At 28.7% G+C, this 18,431-nt stretch overlaps 1 long non-coding RNA gene across 1 annotated transcript; it reads left to right on the plus strand.

Moving 5' to 3' along the window:
- Positions 1-519: 519 nt before the first annotated feature.
- On the plus strand, positions 520-11,373 carry LOC112593781. The gene is made up of 3 exons (XR_003114608.1): positions 520-652; positions 11,087-11,210; positions 11,296-11,373. It is a non-coding gene; the product is annotated as an uncharacterized LOC112593781 (long non-coding RNA).
- Positions 11,374-18,431: the final 7,058 nt, after the last annotated feature.

Here is an 18,431-nt window from a genome sequence, read left to right on the forward strand (position 1 = left end):
ATTACTGGTTTCTATAGTTAAGGTTTTAATATTTCACATATTTGAATTTTGAAAATTATATTAATTAAAGATATTCAGATTAATATGTATAAAATATGCAGCTACAGCATTTAAACTCAAATAGGTAGACGAAATGACCTAACCTAAAATGAAAAAATATTGCTATCAGCTTTCATGTGAGTTTTAAATATCCATTACTTTAATACGGATTATATTTATAAAGTTAAATGACTATATAAATATTTATTTGATTAATTTTTTTTTTTTTAATATACACCAATAAAATATTTTATTGTTTTAAGCCGGATATCACCAATTCGAGTATAAACCCCACACATTGTATATGCGCAACAATCCGGGAATCAATGCCGTAGACATTCAGCTGTTCAAGAACCAATTAGGAATTATCATCGCATATTCATATGGCGTAGTAGGTAAACATATGGTTAAACGGTGATATTCGTGTATAAATAAAGCGTCATATTGTATGTATAATATACTCGTACCTACCTACAGGAAACGAATCCGCGGCGGGATACTTGTCAAAAACCTGGTTAACACGTTCGCCTCGGCTCGGCGCGACGGCCGCGGTGGTCGGTGGTTGCATATAATTCCGAATATCATCAAACACGGCGCGCAGCAACGGTGTCCGGTAGGTACCCATCTAAACATATTATAATAATACGTCATATATAAGTACACATTATATTATTATACATAATTTATGTATAGCAATACGATAAAATGGTGTGGTGACGTCCTCGGGGCGTGTAGGACGGCTTTTGCGGATTAGTGTCACGTTGAAATTATAATAATAATATAATATTGTATAATATATTAATTAATCGGCTGTGGAGTGTAAATAAGAAGCCGGGCGTTTTCGGTGCATTAATTGTGATGTTTTGAAATGCTCGCGTCAAGTGATCGCGCCGCGGGTCCAGTCGACGTCACCGGGACGCGGACGTGTTATTAGTTATTACCTACATTATATTATGTTATATGCGCACCATTGTGTGTGTGTAGTGTCGGACAACCTGTTATAGTCGTGCTCGTTTATGAAATGTGTGCCCGTGTAGAGCTGCTTGCCGAGTCATTGATTGATTATCGTTTTTCGTGGTTTTTCTCATTTATTTATTTATTGACAGATTATTTTTTCGCGAATTCTACACTCGGCTATTTATATTTGTTCGACAATCGAACAATGCACTGACGGAAACGCGTATAAACACTATAATATAACCGTCAGTCGTGTTTGGATGAGTCACGTGCACATAATATATAATAGTATAATGTACGCGTCTTGGTAATGTGCTATAATGTAATACGTTTGTACACTGGGACGAGCACGAGGACGCTGCAGCGCGTTCGCTTCTGCCGATGATGTCAATTTCATTGTTTACCGCGGCGACCGCATCGATCGATCATCGTGCGGCGCGCGGGAATGGATGAATGGTATTATGTACTACGTACATGTGTACAGAATGAAGTAACATTTGGTAGGCATGGCGGTATACCATACAAGATATTTTTTTTAAAGTAAACACTCGTTTTAAAGTTTTAACGTTTATGGAAATACCGTTTTTGGATATAGTTTAAAGCCATTACAAAACAGTGTTTTTGAAGAAAAGGTTCTGTATCTATGACGGCTGTACTTATATATTTTTCATTATATTTCATGTTTCGAAGCAGAGTATTTTTCTTAAAATTTAAGTGTGTGAAAATCGAATTTTGAACGAGTATATTACGTGTAATACCACTATCAGCATTTACGTATTATGTACCTATTTAGTGTTTGTCGAGTGTAGTGGAGTGGCATATATAAGGATTTTTCGCAAAATGTTAGAATATTAATTAATTACTGCTGTTAAAATTTTGAATTTTATAAATTGATGTACTCGGATAAAGATTCTGCTTCAGAATACGAAAATATCAATTATGTTGTCATTAAAAAGTTTAAAAAAGTTTAAAATAACTATAAAAATTATTAAAAATATTTTTTTATCAAAACTTGAAGTTATTTAAAAAGAATATTTTCAAAATCATTAAAACTTTTTATCTGTGTATATTGTACATAATATGTTGATCTAATATATTCTATTTTGCATAAATACTGTGAATTTGTTCGTTGTTTGTTAATGTCGTGATAAGATGATAGCCTGATCACCTTGAAAATATAACATGAAATTTCTGTGTTATCAAAAATATTATTTGCTAGCAAAATTTTCGGGGAATTAAGTTTTAACAGTTCAGACTGATTGAATAGTTAATAATTTTATATTCATTATGTTTTTATTTTTATTTTAATTACTCATGTAATACGATAGTTAATTTAGTATTATAATACACATGACCGATTTTAATTAATTGAGAAAGTGCTAGCTGCATTTTAATTAAATTTGTCAGCCATATTATATTCAATACGTGTACTTTTAACATAGAAATATGTTTAATAGACAACCATTTGTTACACACTGCAATAATATATATATATGCTTAATAATATAAGATATATAACTAGTAGTTAGTGTTAATTTATAATGAACGTTGGTTGCATTACACCGAGATCTCATCTTGTATATTATGTAGGAATTTATAACTTGATAGATATATATAAATTGTCGTGTAATAATTAATAATACAATTATATTATTATAAATATCATACATTATGTTACTGCATATTATTGTAACTTATTCCGATTAAAATATGACGAATGAAAAATGTAATGTAAATATTGATAAGTTATGTTGATACCACATTTTAGTAATAAACCAAATACAATTAGCCGCATAAGAAGATAATTGTACCTATAGTTTATGAACGGAACGTTGAATATCTTAGTCTTTCGATGTTTTTTTTATTACTATGACATCTTTTATAGCAGTAAAAATCATCAACTTTGAAAGTGTTTTCTGATAGGAAAATGGATGTAGTTCGAAATTTGGGGATTTGGGTTGGAGGTAAAAAATAAAAATTTCCAATATTTTCACAATAATTAGAGAAAAACAAAACAACGAAAATCTTCACACAAAAATAGTTTTCTACGACATATATATATATTTTTTTTGTAGTTAAAAATAAATAACCGGAGGAATGTGAATTTTCAATAAATACTATTAAACAAATTTTCAAGAAATTTAATTTTTAAAATATTTGTACTTTATTTAAACATATTTAAATATGTTGATCTTTTTTTAGATTTTAAGTGATTTATTTTTGATAATATTTTTATTTTTAGGTAATAAAATCTGAAAATATTGATTCTAAGATTCCTTATAATATATTTTTCCATAAATGTAATTCGGGGGCTGGGTGCTTTAAGTACTCCCAGTAATAAAAGTAGCACCCAAATAACATATACCATTTGTGGTTAATATTATTTCATATTCTGATAATAATATCATTTAAATCATTATTCATTGTTTGATCATGAAGGTTGCTTATTAATCGCATCGTATAATTCATAATCATAATTCATTTGAGATTAACTGAAAAAATAGTGACTTTAGTATTCTAGTTTTTTCATTGAAATTACGAATCTGCAAGGTTTATCTTTAAAATTTTTTAAAGATATTGAATACACAGTGGCAAAATTTACTTATAGAAATTAAACAAAATAAAGATTTTAGTTATTAATATAGTACTCTGTAATTTGTAATTTAAAAAATATTTACTTTAAGAATTTTTGTCATTAATCACGTATATTATTGTTCTAAATACACAATGACATTTAAAAATATTTATACTAACTTTAAGTTGTTATTTTTACTACTAGTCAATGAACCTATCTATCTAAATTATATAAAATATTTTATAATACGTCGGTATTAAGAGAACGTCGTACCCGCATATGTTGTCTCCGTCTTACAAATGCGTAACATGGCAAATAGTACTCTCAGAAGATCATGTTTAGCTCCTTCAGCTTGAAAATTAGAATGAATTGACCTCTTTTGAAATTTAAAAGTGAGATTATTATCTAGGGCATCTCATAGGCTTTTTATTATATTTTAATTTTAAAGCAAGTTATGAGTATTTTAAAATTGTAAATTGCTTGCACGTCTTAAAACACACATAACTCGCTTTAAAATAAAAATATAATAAAAAGCCTATGAGATGCCCTAGATAATAATCTCACTTTTAAATTTCAAAAGAGGTCAATTCATTCTAATTTTCAAGCTGAAGGAGCTAAACGTGATCTTCTGAGAGTACTATTTGCCATGTTACGCATTTGTAAGACGGAGACAACATATGCGGGTACGACGTCCTCTTAACTTATAGGTATAAGTTACAAATGAAACAATTATAAATTAGTCATTAAATATATTATAAATAAATTATCTGGTGTTATAAAAATAATTTTGTGATATATTAGATGTTTTTGAAAAATATAAGTTCAACCAACCGTATTAGTAATTGTATTAAAAATAAACAATAAAATATTCTTAGAAATAGAACCATCTCCGCTTAGAATTGTTTTTCGTGTATTGATTTATCATTGAACAAAAAGTAAACACATTTATTAACAATAATGATATTTTATAGTGTAGATAAAATGAAATAGTTTACTTAAACTCAAAGTGTTTAATATAATAGGCATAATGAGGCGTAATAAATAAAACTTGCTATCATATACATCTCGTTTTACGTCTGTATATCTGTAACTCTTTTTCATTCAAAGGTGCATTGGCCATTGATAATATTGAACTTAATTATTTATTATACTTAATTTAAATACAGTTTTGTAGATAGATATAGAAATACGTGACGTTGATGTTTATAAATCTTCGCCGTGACTTATTTATTGTGTTTTTTATAACTTTATTGTGAAAACCACACGTCTGCAGGCTTAAATACATATTGGTACACTTAATTATATGTTTAGCAAGTGCGGTTCTAATGAGGCTATTTAATATTGTTGTACATATTTTTACTATGTTTAATATACTAACACACAAACGTTATGCCAATTAAATAAATAAATGAACATATGCATTGTAACTATTGAGAATATAATTTGCATAAAAATGTAATTACAAAATATATAGTAATAGATTTATAATATTGCATGGATATTACAAAATATATTGTAATATTCATTTAATATATTGTAAATGATATTAATTATATGGTACTTTTTGTTCTATCCATTAACAAAATTGATAATATACTACATTAAAAACGCATTTATCCGTTATTTTTATTTATTAACTTCACCAATCTTATTTACTGTAATAAATAAAATTTAATATATGATACCAAATTGCGAGGTCATAAACCATGGGATTAGTTTTTCGGTTTCTATAAAAATAAATTACCATTTTGTCTATATATACTTTCAAGGCTGGTATAAACATGTGGCTTGAAAAACTAAATATGAAGAGTATTATAATATATTATATTGATAAAAAATGAAAATCTATTATTAATTTCTAAACTGTGATGGTCGAAGAGTTTAAAAACTGCAGCAATATTAACTTCTTCACTGTTAGAAAAACATACAACGTGTGTTTACATCGGTAGTGTTCAAAGTAAAGGAAACATGTGATTCGGCCTTTATGTAATCGACCGCTGTCGCGGTTAATGACCTAGCTATTATGACGGCCACGCTGAGTAGCATCTAGTGTACGCAGTTGTGCCGAGCTGAAATAGAGAAAGAGACATAGAGAAACATACACACAATATTGAGCTTGTAAATGTTTTTTTTTCTCATTTTATTTTTCGAACGGCGGTCGTAAACGAGATTCAAATGAATCGGCATATTATTATTGGGTAGGCCACAATGCGGGGGTGTGTGTTGTTTGTTTAAGAGACCCGCGTATGATATACAATAATATAGGGCGTTGACACCCACTGCCGCCATCAGGACTAGTGAGTTACTATACATTATAATAATAATATAATATAATATAATATAATGTGTAGTTTATACACCGCGCTTTTATTGCGTTATTGACTGCGTAATATTATACTTGATTTCAGTATTCAATGTTATTGTAATTATTTTTAAGTATATATTAATAAATAATAGTATTATGGATCATATAAGTCATCCGATGATATAATATCATTTTCGTTGTCGCTAGTAGTAATCTTCTATAAGAAAATAAAATAAAATAATGGACGCGTATGTGTATTGTATATATTTATTGAGTGAGAAAATCACTGTAATGATTAAAGTTAGTTTTTATCCAAGACTTCTGGTATGCATACACTTAGACGTGAGTTTAGGTATCACCATCTTTATTTATTAATATGTAAGTTTGAAGATCAAATAGCCAAGGTACATTCATTACAATGATGACCTAAGTCCTAGATACGTTTAAATGGCTAAATAGATAGGAACATTATAAGTTATAACAATACGTGATATATCTGAGATCGACTTTAGGCAAATTCGTGGAAAACATTTATGAGGAATACATATGTGGAAAAAAGGATCACACTCATAATATATCGGAATAATCATCAATAATAAATTTAAAATTGTATATATGTTACGGTAAAAAAAAGTTAAAGATCAAAATAATGTTATTTTCTTGTAAATATTATGATAATTATACTTAGGAAATCAGTAATTATTATTATTTTTTTTTTTTTATATTGATACTACTTATTTATAATTTTTAAGGTGTAACGATATCGTTAATTTTAACACGGAATGTTGTTAATTTATTGGCATTAAATATAATATTTTGTAAAATTGTGGTCTATAAGTTAAATGGGTAACTGGAACGTACTAATGTATACGAAATATAATATATATTTTAACTTAAAGATAATATTCCTAAGTTAGTCTTTCACAATACGTATCGTTTTGTATACTTACTTATACATATATTTTTTGTATTATTTTTCGTATGCTTCAGTACTCATAATAAATTGTTTTTATATTCATTAATTTTTATTAATAATATAATTCAATAAGGATGAATTCAAAATGAAAATCAAATTAAACAATATTATTTTTGATATAATTTTAATAAAAAACTTAAAGACAACAACTAATTTCTAACTATTGATTAGAGCAGTTTTAATAACTATAATGAGTAAGCGTTTATTAAAGATCGTACATCATTTATTTGATACAACTTTGGAAACACCGGTTATTATATATTCTGACAATGGCTAAGAATTTGTTATTAAATCATTATTAAGCTTAAATCTAATAAGTTATAAGTGACTATACTTCTAAAAAATTTACACGAAAAACTTCTTCATGGCTTTAGTCAAAAATAACGATCGATAGAAAGAGCTAATCAATGAATGATATATCGAAAATATGCTAGGTTAGATATGACACGTATGATAGTATTAGATTTCAGATGAGTAATATACAATTTTAAAAGAACCGTGCATTGCATTTCGTGTTATTGTTATTATTGTTTAATAATTTTTTAACATTTTATTAAATAATCAAAGTTGTGGAAAGTCTATCTTTGAAGCAACGTTCAGGTACAGAGCAAAAGTTAGTTTATATAACCAATAGATATTTCAATAAATTAAATTTAAAATTTAAGTATGAAAAAAGATATTGAAAAATTATGTAGTAAATGTCCGAAAATAATGATAACAATACAAACAATAAAGATAAAAGGATTATTGCAAATGAACACAATTATTTTATGATGAGAAAACTTTTGATATCGAAAAAGGTTTTCTTTAACACAAATATACAAGATCTGAAAATTTTCCATGCAAAGACATTTTACATAATCTCAAAAGTCTACTTAAACTTCTTTGAGAAAAAAAAATAGATAACAATTAAAAAATTAATAAACTGTAATATTCTAGTAGACTCACAGATTGTAAAAGATGTCAATCATATAAAGTGTAAGACGAATAAATGCGCCTACCAAGAAGTTGGAAGTTATATTAAATGAAATACCTTAACTCTTTAGTATAGGTATGAAAATAAATAATAATTTTAGTATAATCTTATTTATATTATTATTGCACAATAGTATCCAATAACTCAACAGACATATTATAATCATAAAATGATAAATTAAATAGATTCATGAATATAATATGTACTAATATCATGAATAATTGTATTTACTAAAATGTAAATACAATTGAATACATCATTGATTGGCATTGTTTGAAACTGGGATTTCTTTTTAATAAAAGAAAATAGTATTTAATTTGTTGTTTATTGTTCAAAATATGTAAAATAAAATGCAGCGCCCCTATGCAGTCTATAGATGTAAAAACCCACTAGACCGATTTTTATAAAAGTTTTCAAAAAGTTCTCAGAGATATCAGAAAAGTTTAGACGGTAGTTTGAATCGCGTTCGAAAATATACCATGTACAAATCTGCTATGTGGATCGCCCATCTCAGTTGACTTTGTTCACAAATCGTGTGATACATCGATGCCAATTTGCCCGTGAACTGATGTCTTGTGTACTAAAACCGAGGTACGTCGATATAGCTCCGTATTTTGTGTTAGTTAATTTTTTCCTGACCGAAATCGGAATATACAACTAGTATATATACTGTCGCTGTGACCTCGTTTGGCGATCGCGTACGTAATGCACATCATCCGCTGCAGCAATCTATCGATCCCCCTTCCCTAATAGGGCCATGCCCAATAGTTCACCGCACGCGTAAAACTCGTTTCTTCCTATAGATTGTGTAGTACTACACACTATTACCTATACCTACAACTCACCATCGCCGATCAACTGTGGCTGCACGTACTCAGTCAGCTGTGTGTGTGTGTGTGTGTGTGTGGAATGCGGAATCTCGTTGAGCACGTAATATATATTTTCGGCACCCAATTTGACTCGGCTCGATTAATTACCGGGCGGCTAGGAGGTATAATACAATATATACCTACATAATATATTATAATATAGTATACGTTCAGTGCGAGCGCGTGCGCATTTCGCGCCGGAACCAGTTTTTTAGTGCCAGCAAACCGACAAATTTATCTCGGAGCGAAAAACAGAATATCTCCCCTTCTACGACCATCCACTTATCAAACCAACCACACCACCCGAACAACGTGCTCGGGTATCAACAACCTGAATTATTAAAAGACGTACGAAATTTCAAAACAATTATAGAAGTGGTAATAATACAATAAAATGAAAGTTTACTCTGTGAAAATAATAATTGTAATTTGTAGATGATAAAAATATTATTATTATGCATCGCCTGTTGTCTTGGAGAGGACACAGTCACTGCCATCGCCGCCGCATTCCATGTCCAGGACTCGTGGTCAACTTTTCATAATTTTATCATTATTATTATTTATAATATTTATACAGAAGAAACAAAAGTTATTTTTAAGCGTCAACACACGCGCGCCCGCGTTTTTATAATCGCCATTTAATTCTTTTAGTGTACATATTATTATAATAATATACACCCGCGGAGCACCCGTACGACATAATCTGAAACATAATCCGGTAGTCGAGTCGTATCGGAATCGGTATTTTTTTTGTAATATTCTCGTATATGTTTTGTCATGCTCTTGCTTCACAAAAGGATTATATATGAACGTATAGAAATAGTGGCACAGCCAGTTATGCTGACAGGCCAGAACGGGTTTTTTTTTGTTTTTTTTTTAACGCCGCGACTGCGTCGGCGTATCCGCGAAACCTTCACCCGACTGTACACATGCGGTAGATATAACTATATATATAATATTATAGTTATGCATTGATATTGAAAAAAAAAATTTTACTCCAGCTACTATTGTACACCGGTAACAATAAATTATTCGATTAATAATAAACCCATCAGTGTTAATATTTAATTTGATTGTCCAAACTCCGAATATACATAGCCGCACACACCTGCAGCCGCTGTAATTGAATCCGAAGAGTTACGACGTCACTCCATTTAATGAAATGTTAAATCAATGTTTGTTTTGGTATTTTACACATAGTGTTTAGTCAAGGTAAAAAATAATATGGTTAAAAAAATACACAATTTCGTTGTTGTGCGCATGTTGAAGTTTTATGACGTAAAATATGACACATGAAATAAATTATTGGTATAAAGTATTTTTAATTATATGTCATTTTAGTTGGATAATAATTTTTAAGCATATTTAAATGCTAATCAGTTCAAATAATTAATAGTTATAATCTGACATTCAATAATAATTAAATTAAGGTATAATATACTTAATCGTTGATTTTGGTTTTAATATATATCCAAATAACTGCAAAATTTATTTTAATTTGTACATACTACATACGTACAGTTGCGAGTTGTATTTATGTAAAATAATAACTCGCTCTTATGCGTGTATTAGGCAGATATTAGTCATACCATGTTAATAATTAATGATAAGCTAAAATTTAATTTTTATATTAGGTAAACGTAAAGTTTAGTAAAAATAGTAAATTGTACTGTATTAAGTTTAACAAAACTCATTAAAATATAAAATATTTTCAAATAATAATATTATTACATTTTATAAGATAACTTATATCACAATAGAAATTAAAAATAAATTTTATTATTAAAAAAATATAAATGTATAAATAATGAGTATTGGACAATAAAATCGTTTTAGCTCTTTTCGAGTACCTATACTTATATATTTTGAAAATTACGCGCACAATATCGAACAAAATGTACAGACAAAATGTAAAACGAATGTTTTGGCGAAATTCCAAATACTGTGGATTCCCCAATACAGACGAATACGGTGTAATATGCAGGCATTGAATTACGATAGTATAAAGGTTTCCCTTGGTTTAAGAGGTTTAAGACGTTGATTATTTATTTGTTTAAGTTTTGGTATTGAAGGTAATATATAAGCCCAGTATTCAAATGTACCGAACGTCACTGAGAATTCGATTATCTCATCGATTATCATGTATAATTTATCTAATTTTCATACGAATGAAAAATCCCGAATATATAATGTTATGTAGTTTGTACATAATATTATTAAATGTAGGCATTGCACGAAAACAGTATAAATCGTATTGTTGTATGCCCATAAGGCAACGTGCATTCATGTTTCCAGTTTCATGTGATGGATTACAAAAACCAATAACGATTAGGCAATAGGTATTAAACGTGTGCATAATAATTATTTATCATATTACATTATTATATAGATAATGGCGTGGGTGAGGAAGGAGGAGGAAATATCATACGCTACGCCGTCTATGTACCACTTCAGTGCACACACGCCACGCGGGCATACTCGTCTGTCAACAAAATATTTTTATTAGGTATTAGGTATGTATAACATATTAATATCGGTACAAATGAAAATAAATATCATTTTTATAGATTATTTGTTGATTTTTGTTTATTATTACAGGATTTAACAATAAAGCAATGTGAACTAAATAACATAAATATAAATTGTTATAATTAAATGAGAAAGGACAATATTGACTATATATTAAAAGAGTTTTTTAGTTCAATGTTTTGAGACATTTTTAATCTATATTTGATTGACTATGTACCTACAAAGTTATAGTTAATATTTATTATTATGTTACTAAGATTTTATTTCAATTTTAATAGTTCATTCTTTAAGCATTTTTTATATCGGATATCGTATCCAAATATTATATTTTTATATTTATATAATGTTATTTAGGTTTTGTTATTCATTTATCACGCATATAGAAAATTATAAATTTGATCAAAACAAGTGTTATTGTTATATTTGTAGTTGGTAATATATTACAAAATATCGTTTGAAATCAACTTATTTGTTGGAGACATTGTATGTATTCGTTTTTGTGCGTGTCTGTGTGAGCACTGAGCACACGCACGTCTGTACGCGTTTACACAAAAATAATTTACGTTCATCTTGGATTTATTTATCGTTTTATTTACGCAATTTTCTTTGTGGTCTCACGGATATGTGAGAGTACTGTTCAGGATATTTACTCCGGCATTCGATATCGGTAGTCGAAACGAGCCAATTTTAGTCCGTTGTCGTTTCGAAATTCGAAAAATGCAGACGTAGTCGTTATATAAGAGCGTCGGCTACACTGGGCGAGGACGCAAAATAAATAAATAATAATAATAATAATAAAAAAACCAAAGGTTATCGGGCGCATATATGCGGACAGACGGGGCAATATCGGTTTACCGGGCGCGTGAATTATATCCATTATAATTACAAGCCACAAATCAGCAACGTCTCACTAGAGGGACGGACGAACGAATGGTTTTCACAAGGACCGGCTGTGAATGATAAATCGATTGCCGCCGTTTGAGTGGATAACGTCAAAATTGTTAACATTTTTGTTTTTTTTTCTACAATTTTTCTACATCCAATATAGTATCGCACATTCTAAAGGTTTGAGTCGTATATGCGGCGTAGTATTTACGATTCTCCACGACTCGACATCGAATCGGTAACAAACACATTTACATAATAGATATACCTATATGATATCATTTATATATATATATATATTATATACTTATTATGTGTTTCTTAACCCAGTGATAAAAACATCATCGGGATAAGTTTATAAAGCATATTTGTACTTAATATAACTAATACATATATACCAAATTATGTATTAAAGTCAAAAGGGTAAACATTTTCAAAGTACCAACTTTTAAATTATCATATAATATGTTATTATATTATTATTAATAATAATAATAATAATAATAATAATAATAAATAAATAATATAATTTAATATATTATGTAGCATATGTAGCTAGTACGTTTAACAGGACAGTGATAATATAAATACCAAGAAGTCGGTAAATCAGAAATCAAATAAATGAAAGAACCGATTTCCCAGTACCGCTCAAAAATCATTAAACCCTTGAAAATCACACCTCTTCATATTGATATCTGGGAGGTCTTCTATATTTATTGTAAAGGTCTCAAAACGCCGGTCCAGTATATTATTATTTCGTTAGATTGTTGCACGAAGGAGGCGGTTCGCACGTCACTTACATTGTATAAACGTGTTTGTAATGGATTGGCAAATCGAATATTTCACTTATTTCAGTTATTTGAGTGCGTATTGAGAGATTGCATTTTGAAGGATGACCGTGGACATTGCAAAACCATTTGACCGGAGGCAATAATCGAGTGTAGGGTGTAGGCAGTGGCCAAAACCTATCGTATACTTGATTCACGGGTGCAAAATTACAGATAATCGATGTTGTCTGTACAGCAGTTACTGTGGTGTGCCGATGGTGCGTAAAACGATACCACTTTCTATAGAGAAGTGCTATAAAGAAAGGTAGATGTAGTTTAAATGTCTTCAGTGCGACCCGACAGTGAGTTTTGCTGTCGTGTAAAAGATTAACAGATTAATACGAAAGAGTTCAATGCCGTTTGCAGTAGTGCAATAATTGCAGTAATATATTCCGTCGAGTCATCTTGAAATGGATTTTTTTCCGAATCCAATATCACGAATCGAACAATTATTCGTTTTCCGGGCGGTACGCTGAGTTGTAAATAGTAGTTGTAAACCTATATATTAAAATATATATGTATATATATATATATTTATAATGTATATACACGATCTAGCTGACCAAAGCGTAGATATAATAATATTATATTATGCCTAACCCGAAAATGTCAATTATTATTTTTGGGTTGTACATAGTATATCTTATACTATTTACATCATAACGGTACAACAAGCGGTGCTTAGTTAAAAGGGTTTTTTTTTGCGTACAAACGTTATAGGTTTCACTGGTGTGGTTTTAATTGAAGGTTTTCCGGTATAAACCTGCACCCGGCCAGCACATTATATTACATACACACGCGTTACACACAAACGTTATTTATACTCAGTCAATTTCTCACCTTTTTCGGCGGTACCATCTTCTCTATACGTATGTATTGTACTATATAGATACGTATTGTAGTACGCATAATATGTCCTACCTATTCTAGTGGCGGCGGCCAGTGGATTACGAAGATCGCGAAGCGGCATTTTTATTTTACGATCCGTATAGCTTTACAATCGGGGCCGGTTGACGAAGTCGTAAAATATGTCACAATAATGAGGGTGCCCATCGAACGGGATTTATGACCCGGACACTCGTAAACCGTATAGCAACAATAACAACATTTTTGAATGAAACCCATCGACTCAAGTCTCGAATATTATGATGATGATGATGTGTTATTGAGGGACCGGCGGCTGCGTACAGCAGTTTAGTACATTATAATAAAATAATATTGTTATATGTGTATTGTACGCATATAAGGTAGTGCGCAGTCGGTCTCGGGTCAAATGCGTTCGTATACTTAGGTACACCAATACGCCATATATGACGCGCGTATAAACGTAACTATATTAAATTTGCGTATAATATAAAATATTAAGTGTGCCAGTTACATTATTATTATTATATTTTATATTAACACGGTTTCGTATACACACACACTATTCATCACACTCTTTTTTTAGACTACATTCAGCTACTTGCGCGTTGTAATTTATCATTTCAATTCGTTTTTTTTCTATATGTATCCATATATTGCATCCATAATGAATGTATATACAGTTGATTTCTAATACCTAGTACCTATATGGCTATATAACCTATATATTTATTTTACTTTGTACATCCAATAAACCGTTTATTATTTTAATACATGCCGTCTCAATATTAATATGACTCCTCCGAATGACTGAATATCTTGCCATAATGCGGGATTTTCTATATTCATGGACAGCAATTATCTTTCATTTTCACTTGCTTCGTTGAGTCCAAAAACGTATCTTCCAAAGCCGACCTGTTAATACTCTTCTGCGACGTTTCTGATTATATACGATGGACCATAAGTGCAGTATAATGTGTGTGAATCTTCCATTTTCGTATGAGTTAATTACGTTTATCCTGATTAGTCCTCACTCGATAAGTAAATATAAGTGATATTTAAGTATAAAATCTTTAGGATTAATTTGTCTGTTAGCTGTTTTTACATACTTTTTTTTCGTTTGTCTATGATTATATTCATATTCTTCCGTTTTATATATCTACAGTTTTCAAAAAGTTGAAAGTTGATACGTTGAGGATCTAGATAAAGTTTTTTTGAGTGTATTATATATATACTATATATTATATTACGATAAACTGTCAAGTCAAGAAAGTTTTTAATGTTTTACATACTACTCATTTATAATATAGGTAACTACTTCTACTATTACTGCTAATTATTATTACTTTATTGCTACATAATATTCACTTTTATTTTTTTTAAGTTAAGAGTTTATTATTAATTATTAATTATTATTTATATTGCATGATACTTTATTTTTTTAATTGTCGATGAACATTTTATTATAAAATTTATAAATTAATTATCTCCATAAATTTTTACATATTTATTTACCCAAACAGTATAAAACTATTAACATTTTTTTCAAACAGATCATATTTTAGGGGATTCGCCTAAGTCATAAGTGGTCTACCCACTTATATAAGTTGAATCTTATAATTTGTAGATGATTATATCATGAAAACTAATGTAGGTATTTACCTGCTAAAATCCCATAACTAAGTAAAATTTTATAATTTAAAATTTAGTTTTTAAACCTATAAAATAAGTAAAACCTATTTTATTTTACAAGTATAAAAACTAATAGATATTCATTTTTAAACCATTTTTAATGTGTTAAAAAAATGTCGTCGGTTAAAAATTTTTAGTAAATTAGCCTATTTAAACAAGTTTAATCTTATATTATTTCAACTTAAATATTATTACATAGAGTATAAAATCAATCTATACAAAACATAATATTTATTAATTATTTTGATAGTTATATGAATTTTAATTTAAAAACCATACTTCTCCCTGTACCTATAACGGTTATGTACTAGTATAATATAACCATGATACCTATCTATACATGATTTCTTTCAATTGTGTACATTAGTTGTTTTTTTTCTCCATCTCGTAGTATATGATCGTCATATACATTCAGGTAGGTATTACCTTAATTGGGACGCGTTAGACTACAGCAGACAGTATAATTGGATGACAAATCGGTCGGCGTTTTTTAAACGAAAACACAAACGGACGGATTATAAACCGCCCGGACGATACATATACATATTATATTTATATGTGTACAATGTGCACAAAGTTGAATATTATGTTATGCGATGCTTTATGTGCGGGCCGCGTCTTTGCGCGCGACCAAACAACGGGATCGGGTTACTCTCATTTATAATAAAAACGAAGGGAAACGAATATTATTAAAATAAAATATGGAACTCTGCGCGAGGAGTTGACAATTTTAAAGGTCATCGTTGCGGTTAGCATTTCAAACGGTTTCTCAGCACTTGATTTATTTTGTCACTCACAAGCATATAATATTATTCCTCCGGGGCTTTTGTCATAGCAGACATCAGTGTCTATTATTCAATATACAAATATTAAAGATAAAACATTCGAGAAATTACGTAGTGTTTGTAATTGCCAATGCTATAGTATACCGAAAATAAATACTCATTAGTATTTTAATCATTTTTTTAGACGTATTAAGAGATTATTATTCATTAAGCTTATTAATTTATTAATTAAAACATTGCATCGAGATTTAAATTAATGTGACTTTGAGCATATAGTGATAATTATTTAAATAATTTGAAAAATTAATTAGACCTATTTTAAACGTTATAATGTTTATAGTTTATACCAATGTTTCAGTTTTCACTTTGCCTTTAATGGTTTAGAAATGCGTTGGATCGATTAAAATTTTTTGCAATTTAATAAGTTCTTTATATACTTATGTAAACTATGATTATATATTGTATTCTATTAAAGCGTAGGTTGTATATTAATTTAAATTTTAAATTTATCTATTATTGTTTTGACAGTTATAGTCAACTATTTATCAATATATTATTTTTAATTAATAGTATGATATTTCATTGTTCATTCACCTTAGCCAAAATAGTGACAAGCAATAACGTGAAATAGGTTAAAAATAATTTAATTTTTTTGTTTATAATAATGTAATAATCTTGCATTTAATAATCAATTATTTAGATTTTTATTGTTTCGATAAATGTTTTATTCATAAATTCTATGTTAATTATTTATATGTTCAGGCTAATAATTCCTAGTATCTACTACTATAAAATTTAAATTATAGTTTTATAAGCCAATTGTCAGGCGAGTTTAATGAATAATGATGATATTAATCAAAAGTTACATTTTTAATACTTATATCAAATCATTTTTTAGACCAATTGTTAATTCATCTAGGTATTTTTGGATGCGTATTATCACAAATATATAATTATAATAATTACATTATTATTTATAATAAATAATAAATATATCTACATACGAGTAGGTTCACTAATATAACATGTATTACGTATTTATAATGTTGTATGTAATAATAACTAATATAAATAACAATTTCCCAATATTTTATTTAATACTAAATATGTAATAATAAAAATTTAAATACAAAATAAAGTAATTGTATGTATTAGGTACGTTCTCCGAGTGAAAGAAAGATTGCGTTTGGTGACGTAAAAATTACAATAAACCGCAATATATCTTATATTGAAGATATTATTAATTTAGATATAATAGAAAAAATGTCAGAAGCATTACATTTTAAACAGAAACTGTTTATTCAGATTCAAAAACTTTAAGATAAAATTCCTTTGTAGATTAAGAGTGAACTCAAAGAAACAAAAAAATGAATTTTCCGAAGCTCACCGATTTCCTCTCTATGTGCCCAGTATCGATTATCTATGTTTATACGATTTATAAACGTATAATAATATGTACACCTATATTTTTATAATAACTTGATTGTATATTACGTTGATAATATTGTTCCGTGTATGTATATTGAATATTATGTTGTTTTAAAATAAACAAAAAAATATTACAAATATAATGGAACGAGACAGTGCACCACCGTCAGAAAAAAGAATTAAATTTCAAGTTAACCATCATGCAAGTCGGAGTGAAATGTCTCCGTCATGTGCTTTTGATGTATGTCCCGATTCACAATTTACTGATTCGAGCCAAAGGTTAGTTTGTTTATTTTAATAAGACTGATCTCTGTATAACTTCGTAATTATATTACAAGATAGTGAAGAAGTAAAATATTAATTAGATTAATAGATATTAGTTTTAAATTATGTTTATGACTTAATATGGTTAGTCAACGAAATGTGATAAGTGGTATTCGACGATGTGCATGTGCGTGTTGAAAAAATACTTTTGTTTAATAATTATATATCGATATATTAAATATATTATATTATATATACTGTTTTATATCATAACAGTGCTCTTAGTAAAAAAGGTCGGCAACAATGATACAGGGAACAGCACCGTGAAGAACTAAAACAACTTGAAGCAGAAAGACGGAAACGTAGGTAAACAAAATAGTCAATGATATTAATTTAGAAATTATTTCATAGTCATTTAATTCACCATATATTTTCAACATTATTACAAAAAAAAAAAAAT

This window comes from Melanaphis sacchari, unplaced genomic scaffold, assembly GCF_002803265.2.
Source record: "Melanaphis sacchari strain LSU unplaced genomic scaffold, SCAv2.0 Contig20_pilon_pilon, whole genome shotgun sequence".
In the NCBI taxonomy this organism is placed as follows: Eukaryota; Metazoa; Arthropoda; class Insecta; order Hemiptera; family Aphididae; genus Melanaphis; species Melanaphis sacchari.